At 49.1% G+C, this 15,974-nt stretch overlaps 1 pseudogene; it reads left to right on the top strand.

The window, feature by feature from the left end:
* Nucleotides 1-15: 15 nt before the first annotated feature.
* On the top strand, nucleotides 16-14,056 carry LOC124528460 (histone H2A.J-like; annotated as a pseudogene).
* Nucleotides 14,057-15,974: the final 1,918 nt, after the last annotated feature.

Below are 15,974 nucleotides of genomic sequence, written 5' to 3' on the forward strand. Positions count from 1 at the left end.
GGCTATAAAAGCAGCGATGTTTTACCTCCTTCTCGGCTTGCTCTCTTTTGGCAAGTGATTAGTTCTCTTGTCTTGGGATTTCTTTTCGTTGCTTACGATGTCTGGACGTGGCAAGCAGGGAGGTAAGGCTCGCGCCAAGGCGAAGTCTCGCTCTTCTCGCGCCGGGCTGCAGTTCCCGGTGGGCCGCGTGCACCGCCTGCTCCGCAAGGGCAACTACGCCGAGCGGGTGGGGGCCGGCGCGCCGGTGTACCTGGCGGCCGTGCTGGAGTACCTGACGGCCGAGATCCTGGAGCTGGCGGGCAACGCGGCCCGCGACAACAAGAAGACGCGCATCATCCCGCGCCACCTGCAGCTGGCCATCCGCAACGACGAGGAGCTCAACAAGCTGCTGGGCCGCGTCACCATCGCGCAGGGCGGCGTCCTGCCCAACATCCAGGCCGTGCTGCTGCCCAAGAAGACCGAGAGCCACCACAAGGCCAAGGGCAAGTGATCTGGCAGTCCTCTGAGTTTCCGGAAGCGCTTTCATACCCAAAGGCTCTTTTCAGAGCCCCCCACCACTTCAAAGGAAGAGCTAATACCACTCTTTAGGTTAAGGCGGGGAAGTCGATAAAGGTAAGTTGACTTTAGCCCAAACCAGGATAGTGCGGTTCCTCGGCTTTTGAAAAAAAGTGTCCAGGTGTTAAAATCGCCCGGTCCTTCTAGGTAACGGCAAGTCGAGTGTCCGACAACTGCTTGTACTTCCTGACTTGACGAATCTAGGCACCTCGGATAGTAATGCCTAACTTAAAACTCGGCTAACTGCGCAGCTCCGCAGTGATTTCTTAAGCTGTCTTGCGAAGTTGCTCGGATGTCCTTGAAGGTAGACTTAACCGAGTAACACGGTAACTCCCTGGCCAGTCTCGTAGGTGCCTCGTCTTGGGCTGCGAGCAACCCGTCTTAACTAATCTATAAAGGAGTTAGCCTCTGCTCCTGTAAGTTTTCAAAGTATTATCTGAAACTTCAAGTATGGGAAAGGGTCTCTGAAAAGTGGCTTTCCCCGAACAGGATAGTTCACAATACTGACTGAATCCACATTCGAATTGAGGCTTCTCCTGTTTACAAGTCAATTGGCTTTGGAACCAGTTTCTAACTCCTGGTACTCGGTCTTGTCATCCATAAACTGGTGGAAAATTGGTGTTTTCATTAGACCTTTCTGCCAATCAATGCATTTAGAGCCCCAAACCTAGAGCAGTGCTGGACTTTCAGCCAACTGCAATTAACACTTTATTTCAAGAGGCTCAAATTCCTAGATTCCTAAGGCAGCCTGAAAAAAAAGGTAGAATCGGGCCACAGGCCTCTCCAAAGCAGTTGCTACTAAGGATCTAGTCATTTAGCTGCTCCCAACACCAAAAGCTGCAATCTGGGACCGTGCAAAACTTCCTGCAATCTTATTTTCTAGGATTGAGTCTCCAACTGATTCTTTGGGGTGCCTGGGTTAGTGCTCTGGAAAGTTCTTAGGCAGGAAGGGTGAGTGGGCCACGGGTTGCCCATGCCCCTGCACTCGGAGACTCGGGCGGCCCAAGGAGAAACAGCCTCTTGCACACGCTCTTGGAGCTCCCACTGAAGCATTTCAGGTGGCAGTGTTGGGAGCATTCATATCGGAATATGCACGGGGAGGGGAGGGGAGATCATCTAAACAGAAGCTGGTTCCCCGTGGACATGCCTCCCACTTTCTAAATGGTGACGCTTCTGGAATGGTCTGGAAGCAGCCTCCACCCTCCCAGCCTTCCTCCTCCTCCACTCCCACCCACCTCCCTCCTTCCCCGAGTCCCGCCTCCCGCTCCCCCAGCCAGATAGTCACCCTGGAAAAAAGGGGCTAGGGTGTCTGGGAGTTTGGTGAAGACAAAGGGGCAGAACAAGTGAGCGCCTTGATTCTAACACGTTAGAGTTTTCTGAGTTTGTAAGGATTCTAAGGGGTGGGCGGGCTGAGATTGCACACGGGGAGGTTCCGGCCTGGCAGCGGTCCAGACTGGGGTCCGCCCAGAGGACCAGGTTCTTTGCACCCAGAATTTCTTGTATGCTGGAGGACTTGGATCCTTAGGTCCGAATTGCTTTATATGAGCCTAGCAATGCTCTTCATGAACTTCCCAGGTTGGTTTTGAGCCCAGCTCCAGCACTGACCAGGTGGGTGACCTTGGGCTTCGTGGTCAATTCCCCCCTGCCTCCATTTCTTCCTGTTCACCTTCGTTCACCTAGTGGTGAAACAAGTAGGCTCAGCAGTGTGGGTTCTGAAACTAGAACACAGGCACTCAAGGGCAACAGCTGACACTGAGCACTTTACTGTGTCAGGCATAGTTCTACCTGCTTCCAGAAAATTCATTTAAGCCAACAATCTACAGGTAAGTGCTATCACTCTCCAGACTTGAAAGCCTAGGTAACAGGAACAGAACACAGACTTAGACCTTGTCTAAGTCCCAAGGTCAGGAAGCCAATACTTTAACTGCTGGCTGTTCTGCTGTAAGCACAGCTCCCTTAATAGGTGATTGTCGGAATAATGAAACCGGTAAAAACTCAATACATAATGGCTTAACTTTGTCCATGTACCCGACTGTCACCAGTTGTATCCTCAGCTGTGAAGAATTCAAGGGAAAGAGGAGAGGTGTTCTCCCTGGAATCTACACAAACGGAGGAAGGTCACCCGTGGTATTAGCACTGCAAACCCAGAGGAAAAGCCCCTAGACTTGAAACAAGGGGACAAATCAGGAGGTGGTTCGGTAAAGAGTTACAGGACTTGATACACTAATTTCTTGTGAATGAAGAAGGAGTTAGTGAAGATATGATTTTGAATTCTCCTCTCTGGGCTTCAGTAACAAAACTCTGTATTGTTTAGTTAACGATACACTGTGTTAATTTTATTTGTTTCCTCTTCAGCAAGACCTCCTTAAAGTCAAAGACCCCATCTTGTTAAATTAACAGTCAGCATAGACCCTTGCATAAGATAAACACTCGAAAATTGGGCAGTGTGTAAATGCTGAGCTGAGTCAGTGGCTGGGCCATCAGGAAGCACTTTGTTCTAGAGGGTCTGCTTATCACCAGAGGAGACTAACAGGTTGCTAATAACATCTTCTCTTTGCAGTAGAAAATCCCTTCTGAAAAACTAGTTTGCATTGGCATCTTATTTGGGGAGCTTCAGAGAGGCACAGAAGGTGCCAAGTGACCAGCTCTTACCTAAGAGGACAGCCAAGAGGCCGTTCCCCAAGCAGAGGACACTGCTTAGAGATGTGTCCTAGCTCCCCCTCTCCAGCATACTTCTTTTCCTTCCTCTTTGAAACGTCACTGTTTATATCCAAAAGCCCTAGCTACTCCTTTGGAAAATTCTCCAGTGAGCAATAAATTCTCAGTAGCTTCAGTTGGTTTCCAGCCATCGAGCAGGTCTCCATCCGCCATGCCTCAAGGGTCCTGGGGAGGACCATTTCAGTTGGGGCAAGTTGATGAGAATGATAAACCCAGGCCTTCCAATTACTGGAGGCACCTGGACACCAGGGACAAAAAGTTGATCTCAGGGATTTACTGAGATGTGAGGCTAAGCTGAATCATTATTTGGTTATTTAGGGCATTCCCAACAATGCAGACCACGATGATGCAGCATCACCAACTAGAAAACCCCTTTTTACATTTTGAAACCACCTATGCAGCTTTCCTTTATTCCGTCCATTATACAGTCACTTACTAGTTTTTTTTTTTACAAGCACGATACATTTTATAATTATGAAAGATCGTATATTAAGGTCAATTACCTTACCACCTACGGGTTTGTCATCTGTCGATCCTAAGTTATAATTACCAACGTAAATATTCCTGTTAAATATGCGTGTATATTATTAGAAGATGCTAGGAATTTAACTGAGGACTCCCCACGCGTACTGAAATCGAGACTAAGAAGTGCGGACTTGAAAATAGAGTGAAGTCACAGGCATGGAGTGAGGGTGGGCATCTTAAAAAATATCCGAACTTCATGGGACTTGATTACACTGCAGTGGTTTCCCTGTGTGGCAGCCGGGGCAAGGGGATGGAACCGTCTCCGGGCTTAGGACTAACGCGCGTCATTACAGTTGAGGCTGTTTCCCAAAGAAGTGAGTGTGCTAAGCCTCAGGGACACCAGGCGGTGGTGATACCCAGAACCGAGAGTACAGGACTTGACTTTGCACCACAACAAATTGTCTTTGCGTTAAAGATGGATCCCAACACGGTCAGACTATACCACGTGCTCTAAAGTTCAGAACCTTGACGCTTGGTACTTGTTCCCGGTCTTTCCCCGATGTTCCATCAATTCTGCACTTTCCGAGGCTGTCTTATGCGCAATAAACTTCCAATTTTACATCTCCAGCCCCGACCTCCATTGTGAAGTGCGAATGCGTGTATGCACGTTTCTCCCCAACTCCTTCACGTGCAACTCTCTTTTCAGCCCGAATCCACCTAAGACACAGGAGTTGACGTTGTAAGCCTGTTACTCCCTCTATTCCTTCCCGCTTAGGAAGTGACACTACCCTAAAGCCATTGGCTCAAGCCAAAACTTTAGGGGGTGAGCCTTCCTCGCTTCCCTTCCTCTCCACAAATCCAAACTATCCATAAGTCATGTCACCTATACCCCCAACACGTGTCTTCCTGTATTCTCTACGCTCCTTGCCATGACCTGAGGGGCCACCCATGACCACCTCAGGCCTCTGGCCTCTGGCCTTCTCTCGGACTTATCTCCATCTTTCTGTTCCAGCCACACTGGTCTCTTTCCACCTGCCAAGCTCTTTCCTGTTTCAAGACATTTTCACTGTTGCTCTTTTTCTCCAAAATACCTGTTCCCTGACTTGTCTTCTGGAAAGCTCTCTCTCACCCTTCAGGACTCTGCTTTTCTTCAGACAGTCCTGTTCTGACAGACCTACCCAGACAGATCAAAGATCTGGATACAAAATACAAATACTGGACGACATTTTAGGAAACATCTTAACCTCAGGGGTGTGTGTGCGTGCGTGTGTGTGTGTGTGTGTGTGTGCGTGTGCGTGAACACTGAGGGTCAGGTGTTATCGTTAAGCAAGGCAGGAAACAAAGCCGTAGAAGACAGGACATAAACTACATAGGCCAGAAGGAGATTTAAGACAATATAATAGAAGAAAATGACTAACCAGGATATTTTGTATCTTTTATTAAATTCAAGTGGCCAGGGGCGCCTGGGTGGCTTAGTCGGTTAAGCGTCCAACATCGGCTCAGGTCACCATCTCACGGTTCCTGAGTTCGAGCCCCGTGTCAGGCTCTGTGCTGACAGCTCGGAGCCTGGAGCCTGCTTCGGATTCTGTGTCTCCCTCTCTCTCTGCCCCACCCCCGCTCGGTCTGTCTCTCTTTCTCTGTCTCAAAAACAAAATAAATAGACATAAAAAAAATTTTTTTTTAATAAATTCAAGTGGCCAATGCATATCAGGGGTAAAAAAGTCAACCTTTCTAGTAGTTAAGCTTTGTATATACCAGTAATAACGGGATGCCTTTTCCTATCCATGGAGAGACACCCACGGAAACAAATAGTAAACAGGACTACTGAGGGCGGGGAAGGATTGCCACGGCCTATACTCTTTTGAAAAATTCTCCTGGAAATATCTATTTAAATGTAGTATTAGACCCTTGGCCTTGTGTACAACAAATCAGTTCTGGATAAATAAAGACGGAAACCAAACAGGAAAAAAAAAAAAAGTTGGCCCTTGAAAAAAGAGGACATCTACCTTCTAGAAACAAGCCCCCATGATGTAAGTTATAGGAAGGGAGGTTTTTCACCTTTACAAGCATCTGAGTGTAACGTGTTAAAATGGGCGTGCATTAAGTTGGTAACTTCAAGTACCAAGAGTAAAGTTAAGAAGTAGCCTCCCTCTGCTCACTGCTCCGGCAGGTCACTCTCTGGCCGTGACCCTGTGTAGACTCTTTGAACTACAGTCCCAGATTTTACCTACTGGGTCTCACAGCTCTGGCGTCTCCGCACTCCAGCCTCCGCTCCATGAAATGGGGACCTCTCTGCGTTCTCACTGTGCCTTCCCTGCATCCAGCAGAGTGTCTGGGAAGTGGCGGCCACTCAGCTCCGCCGAACGCGCAGGGAGGGGATGGCGTGGCCCAGAAAGCCCGCTCTGAGCCCCGCACGTGGTTGTCTGCGCGTCTGCGGAGAGGGGTCTGTCCAGTAACCGTCACCCACAGCTCGCCCCGTTAGCAGGTGTGCAGCGAGATCGGGGAAGTGCGCCCCGCCTGCCTGCCACGCTCCCCCTTTTCGGCTTTGTGCACTAACCTCCCCAGATTTAATGTCTTCATGACAACCCTCAGGAAGCCCTTCATTCTTTTAAGGGCCTCTTCTCTGCCGGCTGATACCCCCGCATAAAAGAATCCTCTTTAATGTGCTACTGGGTCTGTGGTTACTAAGGGTTCGCTTGGAATCCTGGAAAGAAAAGAGTCACGCAGCTGGTGCGTGTGACAAAGTCAATACTTGTTCATCCACTCACAGTGTCTGCTCTGCACAGAAGGGCAGCTCCTGGCTCCTACATTCCAACGCGCGGATTATCCAGTTAGCACGCTCCTCTCCAGGCTGTTTGTGGAAGATTCTATCCCACCCGTGTCTACACCCTGGCACTTTACATTCTCCCCACATGGCGGAGTTTCAGTAAATACTCCGAACCAACGTGCTGACCACAAACCTTAGATGTGCCCAGAAATGGAATAGTCACCAAGCCGCAGGGCCTTGAGGGTTTATCCCTGGGGTATGTACCGTTTTAGCCTCCAACCAGGCTTAAATCCCAGTTACTCACTTTGGAGGGAGATCCGTGACGGTTCTACAGCTGCCGTGTCCAACACAGTAGCCACTGGCCACATGTGACGTTTTCAGTTTAAATATAACATAATTAAATCAAAGAATTAAGTGAAATTAAATTGAAAACTCAGGCTTCAGTTGCACTAGCTACAGTTCAAGTTGCTGGTGGCTACGGTCTTGGATAGAAAGATACAGAGCACCTCGGTCATCCCAGAAAGTTCTATTGGTAGGCACTCCTTGTCCTTCTAATTGTTCACGGGCACTTACTCGATGCCCTCCAGGTGGCATCTGCGTATGTAACGTATGGTCACCAGACCAAATACAGGATGCTCAGTTACATGTGAATGTCAGATAAGCAACAAATAATTGTTGAAGACTAAATATGCTTTAAACTATTGCACAAAATGTACTACGCTAAGACAAAAATTGTTATTTATCTGAAATTCAGATTTCACCGGGCATCTTGCATTCTTATGCGCCAAATCTGGCAACGCTGCCTGAAGAACAAAATGAGAGCATCTTCCGGGGCACCTGGGTGGCTCAGTGGGTTGAGCGTCCGACTTCGGCTCAGGTCACGGTCTCACGGTTTGAGGGTTCGAGCCACGCGTCGGGCTCTGGGCTGACGGCTCAGAGCCTGGAGCCTGCTTCGGATTCCGTGTCTCCCTCTCTCTCTGCCCTTCCCCTGTTCTCTCTCTCTCTCTCTTTCTCTCTCTCTCAAAATAAATAAACATTAAAAAACAAATGAGAGCATCTTCCCTGGGAGCCTGGGTCCTCTTGACCGTGGGGAGTTTCTATACGAGCAACTGAGAAGGTCTGACACCAGAGACGGGCCTGTGGGTCTTTCTGCCTGTGTTGAGAAAGGCCGAGGAAGAAGTTCCTAACGGCCTTTACTTTGGTTTCAGATCTTTCCTTCGGTTTCCAAAGCTTCTCACTACAGAGATGTCTGGGTCCAGAAAGTGTCTGTGAAAGTCATCGGTTCTCAGAAATAAATGGATAGATGGGGGGCCATGGTCAGTCATGACTGACTGATTCTGCACCTGCAATTTTTTTCCTCCTGAAAACTTATTCCGGGTTTATTTCTTTGTGTGTACACGTACAGCTTGGGGAGGAGAGTAAAGGCGGGAAAATATTATCGAAGAGAAGCTCTCTCTCGTAGGAAATATGTCTAATGGTTTGAATTAGTCATAGATTCAGAGGGTTCAGACAAATCAAACTACCAAGGTATGTGTTGAGAATCCACCCCTCCACTGGATTACTCTACGAGGTAACCATTAATTCCCTTGTATACCTACGCACTGTTAACTCACGCAGATGTGAGTCAAGCCACCCCCTCCCGCCTTCACTGATGAAAGATAGCCAACTGTATACACTGTTCTGCCCTTACTCTTTTCCTACAACAGTGTATTTTGGAGAACTTTCCAGATGTGAAAACAGGGAGCTTTCTGTACACCATCCTGTGGGATTGCACTGTGTCCCTACATCTTAGTGCACGTAACCCGTCCGCTATCGGGGGGCATATAAAACGAGATGATAAACCCGGATTCACAGCACGTCCAATTGACAGTCCTCCCGTTCTGCTGGGGTTGTGGAAAGTGAACAGAAACGCACCACTCTTGGGTGAGAGACTCAAGGTTCTTTGCCTTAGAAACTCTATAGCCCTAGCCGAGGTAGCAATTTTGAACCTCACTTTGTTCATCTGTACAATGGAGGCAATGCCTCCCTTATGGTGACTGTAAGAATGAAAGAGGACCGTGTGAATTGTTTGAAGCTCAAAAGAACAACACGGATAAGATCGTGTAACTTTCAACACCATTTCGCTTGCGAGAGTTAGAGACAATACGATGTAATAGGAACAGTCTCCAAAGTCCAGCCCGCTGCCGGGGCATGAGGTGGTGCAGGGAGGCAGGAGGGCCGGCTCTCAATTACCTGCTTGAGACATCTCCCGGGTGACATGGCCCTGTCCTGCCCACCGGAGTCAGAAAATACCCTCTCCCAATTTCCTCTGACCCTTCTCCCTATTGCTTTTTTTCCTTCAACCAAGGTCAGCTGTTGTCTATTTGTTTGGTTTTTTTTTTTGTTTTTAAGGTCACGTTTTAAGAATGTCTCCGCTAAGCTGTAAAGTCTGTGTGTGTTGGGGGCTGGGAGGCCCTCTGGGCCATTGTTGCACTGCCCGCTGTGAGCCTGGGGACTGACGTTGCCTGGCATACACTGGTCAGTCCAGAAACAGCTGGCGAATCCATCAGGCAGGCAGGTGTGGGAAGAGGGCATCGATGTACCAAGTCTATACAAAGTGGCTTGTGCACGGGCACACACACACAAATACATGTAGTTGCACAGCAGACACGCAGTGAGACCTTCCGGGAAGGCATGGGAACCTGGAGTTAACTGCTGGGGTTTGTGTCCTAGCTCTGGTCCGCCCCTTACCACGTGTCTGACTGGGGGTAAGTCACCTGCCATCCCTGAAAATCAGACTTGCCATCTGTAAAATGGGACAGCGCCTCCCAGAGTTTTGAGAACCAACCCAATGGGATGGTACCTGAGGAAGCACAGCGTTCCTCGTGAAGCTTAATATAAACATGCGCGAAACGATGCGGACAGAGATCCATTCCAGTCTATCTATCTATCATCTATCGATTCATCTGTCTATTTCCAAATATGGAAAAGCAAAAGCAGGAGAGGATATTGGGATCCCCCTCGGGGATCTGCTGGCTTCACCCGTAGAGACAGAAGCAACCGGGCTTATGCTAGGCTGGAATACTACCTGCTGCTGGTGGCAACTAGGCCCATGGCAGGAGGAAGCTTCTAGAAGAGAGGGCCCAGCAGACATTGGCCGCTGAAATGGCAGCGGATGCCGCCACTCACCTCCCCCCAAGTCTCTTCCATGTACGGGAGCAGCGGCCCCGGTGGAACGGGTGGGCCTTTCGAACCCAGCTGAGCTGTCTTTCCAAGAGCAGAGGATGTCAAGGCACGGATGCGCCATACGTTGCCCCCTCCACTTTGGGCTCGGTTCGCTCCCTGGACGTGGAGAATTCACCCCGACCGGGGATCTGAGCAGCCTTGACACAGGAAAGAAAAATGCAGACGGCTATTAAAAAGAAGGGTCCTGGGTAGATGGGCCCTGGGGGAGGACAGAATAAGTGAGCGTAGAGCACAGAAGGAAGCTTCTGTTTCCTTTGGCTCAGTCCCTGCAGGTGGTGAGTGAAGAGACCAGGGCCCCGAATCAGTTGGCCTTGTGCACGGTTGCTAAAGAGATCAGCGGTTTGTACACGTCCACACCCTGAGGTATATTTCTGCCCTTGACGTCTTGACTGTCTCACGCCTCCAGTGGACGTGCCATTTTGGATCTTTCCTTCCTCTCTTGCTACTCTGTGTTCAGTGTAGGGCTGGTAGCCTTAAAACCGCTGCCGCTTACGGTACCGGTAGTTACTAATGGGGATTAGTAAATGCCACACATCAGGGTGTTTGGTTTTCTCCTGGAGAGCCAGTTGTTAGTGAGCAGCACACCGCCGCCTTGAACAACCGTCGCTCCTCCCCGGTGAGGACACACACGTTTGCTCACACTATTTTCCTACCCGGAAAGATCCCGTCTCACTTCCCATGCTTCTGGGCTAATTTAAATCCCACACTCCTCCCCCCCTCTCCCCCCCCCCCCCCCGAGTGGTTCAGTTGGCTAAGCGTCTGACGTCGGCTCAGCTCATGATCTCGCGGTTCAGGAGTTTGAGCTCCCTGTTGGGCTCTGTGATGGCAGCTCGGAGCCTGCTTCGGCTTCTGTCTCGCTCCCTCTCTCTGCCCCTCCCCTGCTCACACTCTCTCTTTCTCTCTCAAAAATAAACATTAAAAAATTGGTTTTCAAAGATAAATAAATCCCTATAATCTGTACCTCCCATGTATACTTTCGTATTGTTTCCCATCTGTACCTCCCATGTATATTTCGAATTGTTTTCATGCCTACTTTCCAGATTGTAGGAGGACACCTAGCACACTCTTCAGCCAGACAGATACTCACCTGCCCCAACCCTAACTTCCTTCATGGCTTTTGCTCCCTGATCATTCTCCCACTTCCAGAGGGGGAGAGTGGCCATGGCCTGGCAGGTGGTGACGCTGGGAGTGAGGGCTGTGAGCACAGCGGGCTCCGAATGCCCCGAGCAAGGCGCCACTAGGGCACAGCAGGGTTGTTTAAGCAGTGACCCCAGGGACTTCCTCGGGGTTGCCTGGTGATAAACTGAGAACAATGGCTGCTTCTTTCCCCGTGGGAAGATCAGCCAATGTTCCCAAGTGCTGGGAGGCTGGCGTTCGCAGCTGACGCCCACACAGAAAATGTTTCTTCTCCCTATTCAAGTCTGCTTTCGTGTTTTTTCTACTGAGGGAACAGCACAGGCAGTGGGTGCCCTTGGGGAGCACCGCCCCTCTGGGCACCAGGATGTGCCCCTCCTTCCCCAGAGATGAGCCCTGAGCGTTGCATGAGAACAGCCAGTGCCCTGGCAGACTTCTGCCCCCCCACCTAGTTCCAGGGGCCACAGCCAAGACCACCGGAGACCCCAAATAGGAAGGCCTGGTCCGAGTCGCATGACCTCTAGAGGTTGAAGTCAGTGGAAAGGAGTGGAAAGGAGCTTCCATTAAGGGCCTAGATCTAACTTTTTGAACATGATGGAAATTGCCTTGTGTCTGTCTTCTCCAATGTCCTTCATGAAAGCTAGAAACCAATTGCTGTTTCTATATTTCCCATTTATCTCCTGTAGGTCCCCTTTCTACCGTCCCTCCTCTGCCCGCAATCTCTTTCCTCTCCACATACCATCAACTATCTTTCAAGGAACACTTTTTGAAAGCATCCTTGTGGGGGAAGCTGGATGGCTCAGTCAGTTAAGTGTCTGACTCTCGGTTTCAGCTCAGGTCATGATCTCACGGTTTTGCGAGTTCAAGCCCCACGTCGGGCTCTGAGCCTGCCTGGGACTTCTCTCTCTCTCTCTCTCTCTCTCTCTCTCTCTCTCTGCCCTTCCCCTGCTCACACAGCTCTGTCCCTCTCAAAATAAGTAAATACACTTCAAAGATTTTTTAATGAAACTAAAAAAATTTACAAAAACCCATGAAAGTAACTTCTTGTTTTCACGCTAGGTGGTCGGTGTTGAAATACGTGCAGACCCGCCACCACCGCGCTCCATGGATGTTCCTGGGGGACCCAGGCTGAGCTCGGCTTCGGGCGCCCGCGTCCCTGTGGCGGAACAGCAGGTGCACAGCGGTACTCTGGCTCCATCATCAGGAACCTCGCTGCCGGGATCTCACCTGTAGCTCAGAAGCTGGGCCTCAGAATCGGACAAATTGCCCTTCTACCCAAATTCACCGCTCTCCAAATTAGCGTTAGACTGTGATGGATGTAGTCCCTGCCTCATTGCAGGAAGTAGATTATAATATTCACTGCGTGCCAAGCGCTACCTTCTTTTATCTTCCTAAGGAGTTTATGAGGTAGGTGCTCTTATGATCCCAGAGGCCTAGGGACACAGAGACATAGGGAACTTGCCCGTGTCGTCATTTTTCGTTACGCGCTGACACCCGGGGTCTACTGGCCCAAGGAGTTGTGAACTGCCTGTCGCTCTGAAGGTTCGTTTTATTTGACTTGGTTGCCACTCCCATCTTGTAATGTCCTCTTGTAGCTTAGTCTTTAACCAAGGAACACCAGAAATGAGGCCCTACTCATTTGTTACTTTTTGGTGATTTTCGTCATTCTGAGAGAGAGAACTTCTGAGAGAGACGTTCAACTTTAAGGAAGCAAGAAGATACCTGATATTGAACAATTTGTTCTTTTTCTTTGTGCCCAACCCAAAGGAGACGGACAGCAGCCGTGAAGGCTGGACACTGTGATTTCTGGGACCCTGTGGGATAATGGAAGTAAAAACACAGGTTTGGCCATATGTCAGCCCCTCCTTTGCAACACTATGTGACCGAGAGCAAACCATTTCCCCTTTTTATCCTCAGTTTTTCTTTGTCTGGAAAATGGAACCAGTCCTATCACCTGCCTCGGGGGATGGATGTCAAGGTTAAGTGGGGATAATGTACGGGGCACATAGTAGACGCTGAAAACAATGCCCCCTCCTCCTTTCTTTTCCCCTTATCTACGAGCTTGGCTCATCTCTAGGTGTATCCATTCTCTATCACCACGTCACCAATGATCCCCAAACTTGGCCACTTCAGGACCGGAACTTGGCCGTGCCGGGCCCTCTAGCTGTCTCACAGGCTGCTTTGAAGATGTGGTGGGTCTACAGCGATGGCTGTAATGGGGCCCAGTGTGTACTGAAGGCCCAGTGTGGGATCAATCCACTCACGAACCCGTGTACATGGCTGTTGGCAGGATTCAGACCCTCGAGGACTGTTAGACTCAGGGACTCAAGTCCTCGTTGGTTGTTTCTTGTCTTGTGGGCCTTCCAACCGGACAGCTTACAGCTTGACTTTCTTCTGAGGGAGCGAGCATGAGAGAGGGCGCAAGTGAGGGCCCCAGACAGGGGCCACAACCTTTGGGAACCTAATGTGAAAAGGGACCCGCCATCGCTTCTGATGCATTCTACTTGTTCCTAGCAAGTCCCCAAGAGCAGCGCACAGTCACAGAAAACGGATAACCCGAGGGTGTGAACCCTCAGAGGCACAGGGTCACCTTAGAGGATGCCCACCACACAGAATATATCACGACCCGTTTAAAACAAGGTGAAACTGTCTTCTTGATCCAGTATCTTTAGAAATGGAAGAGTATCTCTGACTTACACACACAGGTCTGGTTGGGTGCAGGTTGGGTCATGTGCTCAGGCATCAAAAGTTGCCCAAGTATTTACATTTCTGAATGTCCCTGGAAACTACATTTCCCAGGCTCCCTTGCTCTCTGGTTTCCAGGAGTTTTGACCAATGGAGACGCTGGTAGGCCATGTTGGTGAGACTGGGCACTTCTCCCTTCCCTCTTCACTTCCTAGGGTCTCCCCAGTTGGTACTCTATGGCTCTGACTCATCAGAGGGCCTTCACTTGGTGCTCTGAGCTCCTGCCTTACCAGCCTGTGCTGTTCCAGCTACACTGGGGGGTTCCAGCCCCAGCTCCTAGTTAATAAGAGTTAACACCTCTTCCTCCCTTTGTCCCAGTAGCCCTGGGAGACACACAACTTCCTGCTGCCGCGTATCTTTTGGTTATTCCCCACCCCTCTTTTGGTTTCTCAACTCTTTCATCACCCGTTTATATAATTATCTCAATTAAATTCCATCTGTATGAAATCCCTAGAGTGCCTTCTCTTTTTTAACCAGACTGTACTCATCCACTGGGAAACAGTGGGACCAAACACAGCTGACGAACACTGATCTTCCTTGAACAACTAACGTGCAGACCAGTGTTTACAGCGTTTTCTAGTCCTAAATATCTTCCCGGGTCCTCATGCTGCTGGAAGTCCAGCTCAAAATATATCCTCTAATCTGTACTTTGATCTCCTGACCAGAAATTAAGCACACATCTGATACTTTATTTAATATCAAGTGTATCTCATTATACATTAATTAACGGTATGGCTTATACACTCAGTTCATGTGAATTTAGGATTAAAAAGTAACATATATCAGGGTGCCTGGGTGGCTCAGTCGGTTGAGCTCAGTCAGCTCAGGTCACGATCTCACCGTTCATGAGTTCGAACCCCACGTCAGGCTCTGTGCTGACAGCTCGGAGCCGGGAGCCGGCTTCAGATTCTGTGCCTCCCTCTCTCTCTGCCCCTCCCCCGATCACACTGTCCCTCTTTCTCTCTCAAAAATAAAAAATAAAACATAAAAGAATTTTTTAAAAAGTAACATATATGGTCACTTACTATGTGTCAAGCACTGTAAAATCACTTCAGATGAGATCAGGTGCATTCAGGGTGCATATGGCCTTAGACTGTTAAATCGCTTCAAAAAAATGACCTCATCTGATCTTAGCAACCCTCCTACAAAGTAGATAATAGTTGTATCTGTGAGATTTTTGCCAGATTCTACAACAAACAACCCCCAAATCTTAGTTCGTAGCAACAGCAAAGGTTATTTCCGACTCACACTGTATTTCTTAGAGGATCTGCCATGGCTCTGTTCCATGTTTTCTTCATGGAGGGACCCAGGCTGAATGCGACATAAAGGGATCTTATTGCTGTTAATGATTTTTCTGGGAAGTGGGCACATGTCACTTCTAATATTTTACCAACCAAAGCCACTCCTGTGGCAATGACTTATGTTGATGTGGAGGAGAAATGTACTCTTCATATGGGGAGGCATATTGTAAATCCATATTGATGGGCAGGGATGTGTAATCCTCCCAAATATGCAGCAAAAATTTGGGAGTAGTAATACCATCTACCATACCATTGTCATCCAAATTTTGAACATGAGACAACTGAGAAATAGAGGTTAGTAAATTTCTTAAACTCATAAATCTAGTAAGTGACAGGATTTGAATTTGAAATGGAGGGGCGCCTGGGTGGCGCAGTCGGTTAAGCGTCCGACTTCAGCCAGGTCACGATCTCGCGGTCCGTGAGTTCGAGCCCCGCGTCGGGCTCTGGGCTGATGGCTCAGAGCCTGGAGCCTGTTTCCGATTCTGTGTCTCCCTCTCTCTCTGCCCCTCCCCCGTTCATGCTCTGTCTCTCTCTGTCCCAAAAATAAATAAACGTTGAAAAAAAAAATTTGAATTTGAAATGGAGGCATCTGCCTTCAGAACTGTGACAGCCAGATTCCAAGATGGCCCTGGTAATCTCACCTTCCAGTATGCACACACACGCTTGGATCATTCCCTCCCCAAACTGGATACACTGACCTATGTAAGTAATATAATACTGTGGCTTCTGGAATTAGGTCATAAAAGATACTGTGACTTCAGTTTTGCTCTCTTGGATCACTCACTTTTGAGGAAGTTAGGTGCCACGTAGGGAGTCCTGGAGCAGACCTACGGAGAGGCCAAAGAACTGAGGCCTTCTGCCCAATAGCCAGCACTGACTTGGCAGCCATGAGAGCCATCTGGGAATTGGGTCTTCCAGCCCCAGTCAAGTCTTCAGATGACTCCACTTCCAGTTAATATCTTGACTCCAGTCTCATCAGATATCTCAAGTCAAAACTACCCAGTTAAGCGGTGCCTGGGTGGCTCAGTCAGTTGAGCGTCCAACTCTCAACTTCAGCTCAGGTC

Source organism: Lynx rufus, unplaced genomic scaffold (assembly GCF_022079265.1).
Source record: "Lynx rufus isolate CCGP_SWC_20201006 ecotype Redwood Valley unplaced genomic scaffold, mLynRuf1.p SCAF_6, whole genome shotgun sequence".
Classification (NCBI taxonomy): Eukaryota; Metazoa; Chordata; class Mammalia; order Carnivora; family Felidae; genus Lynx; species Lynx rufus.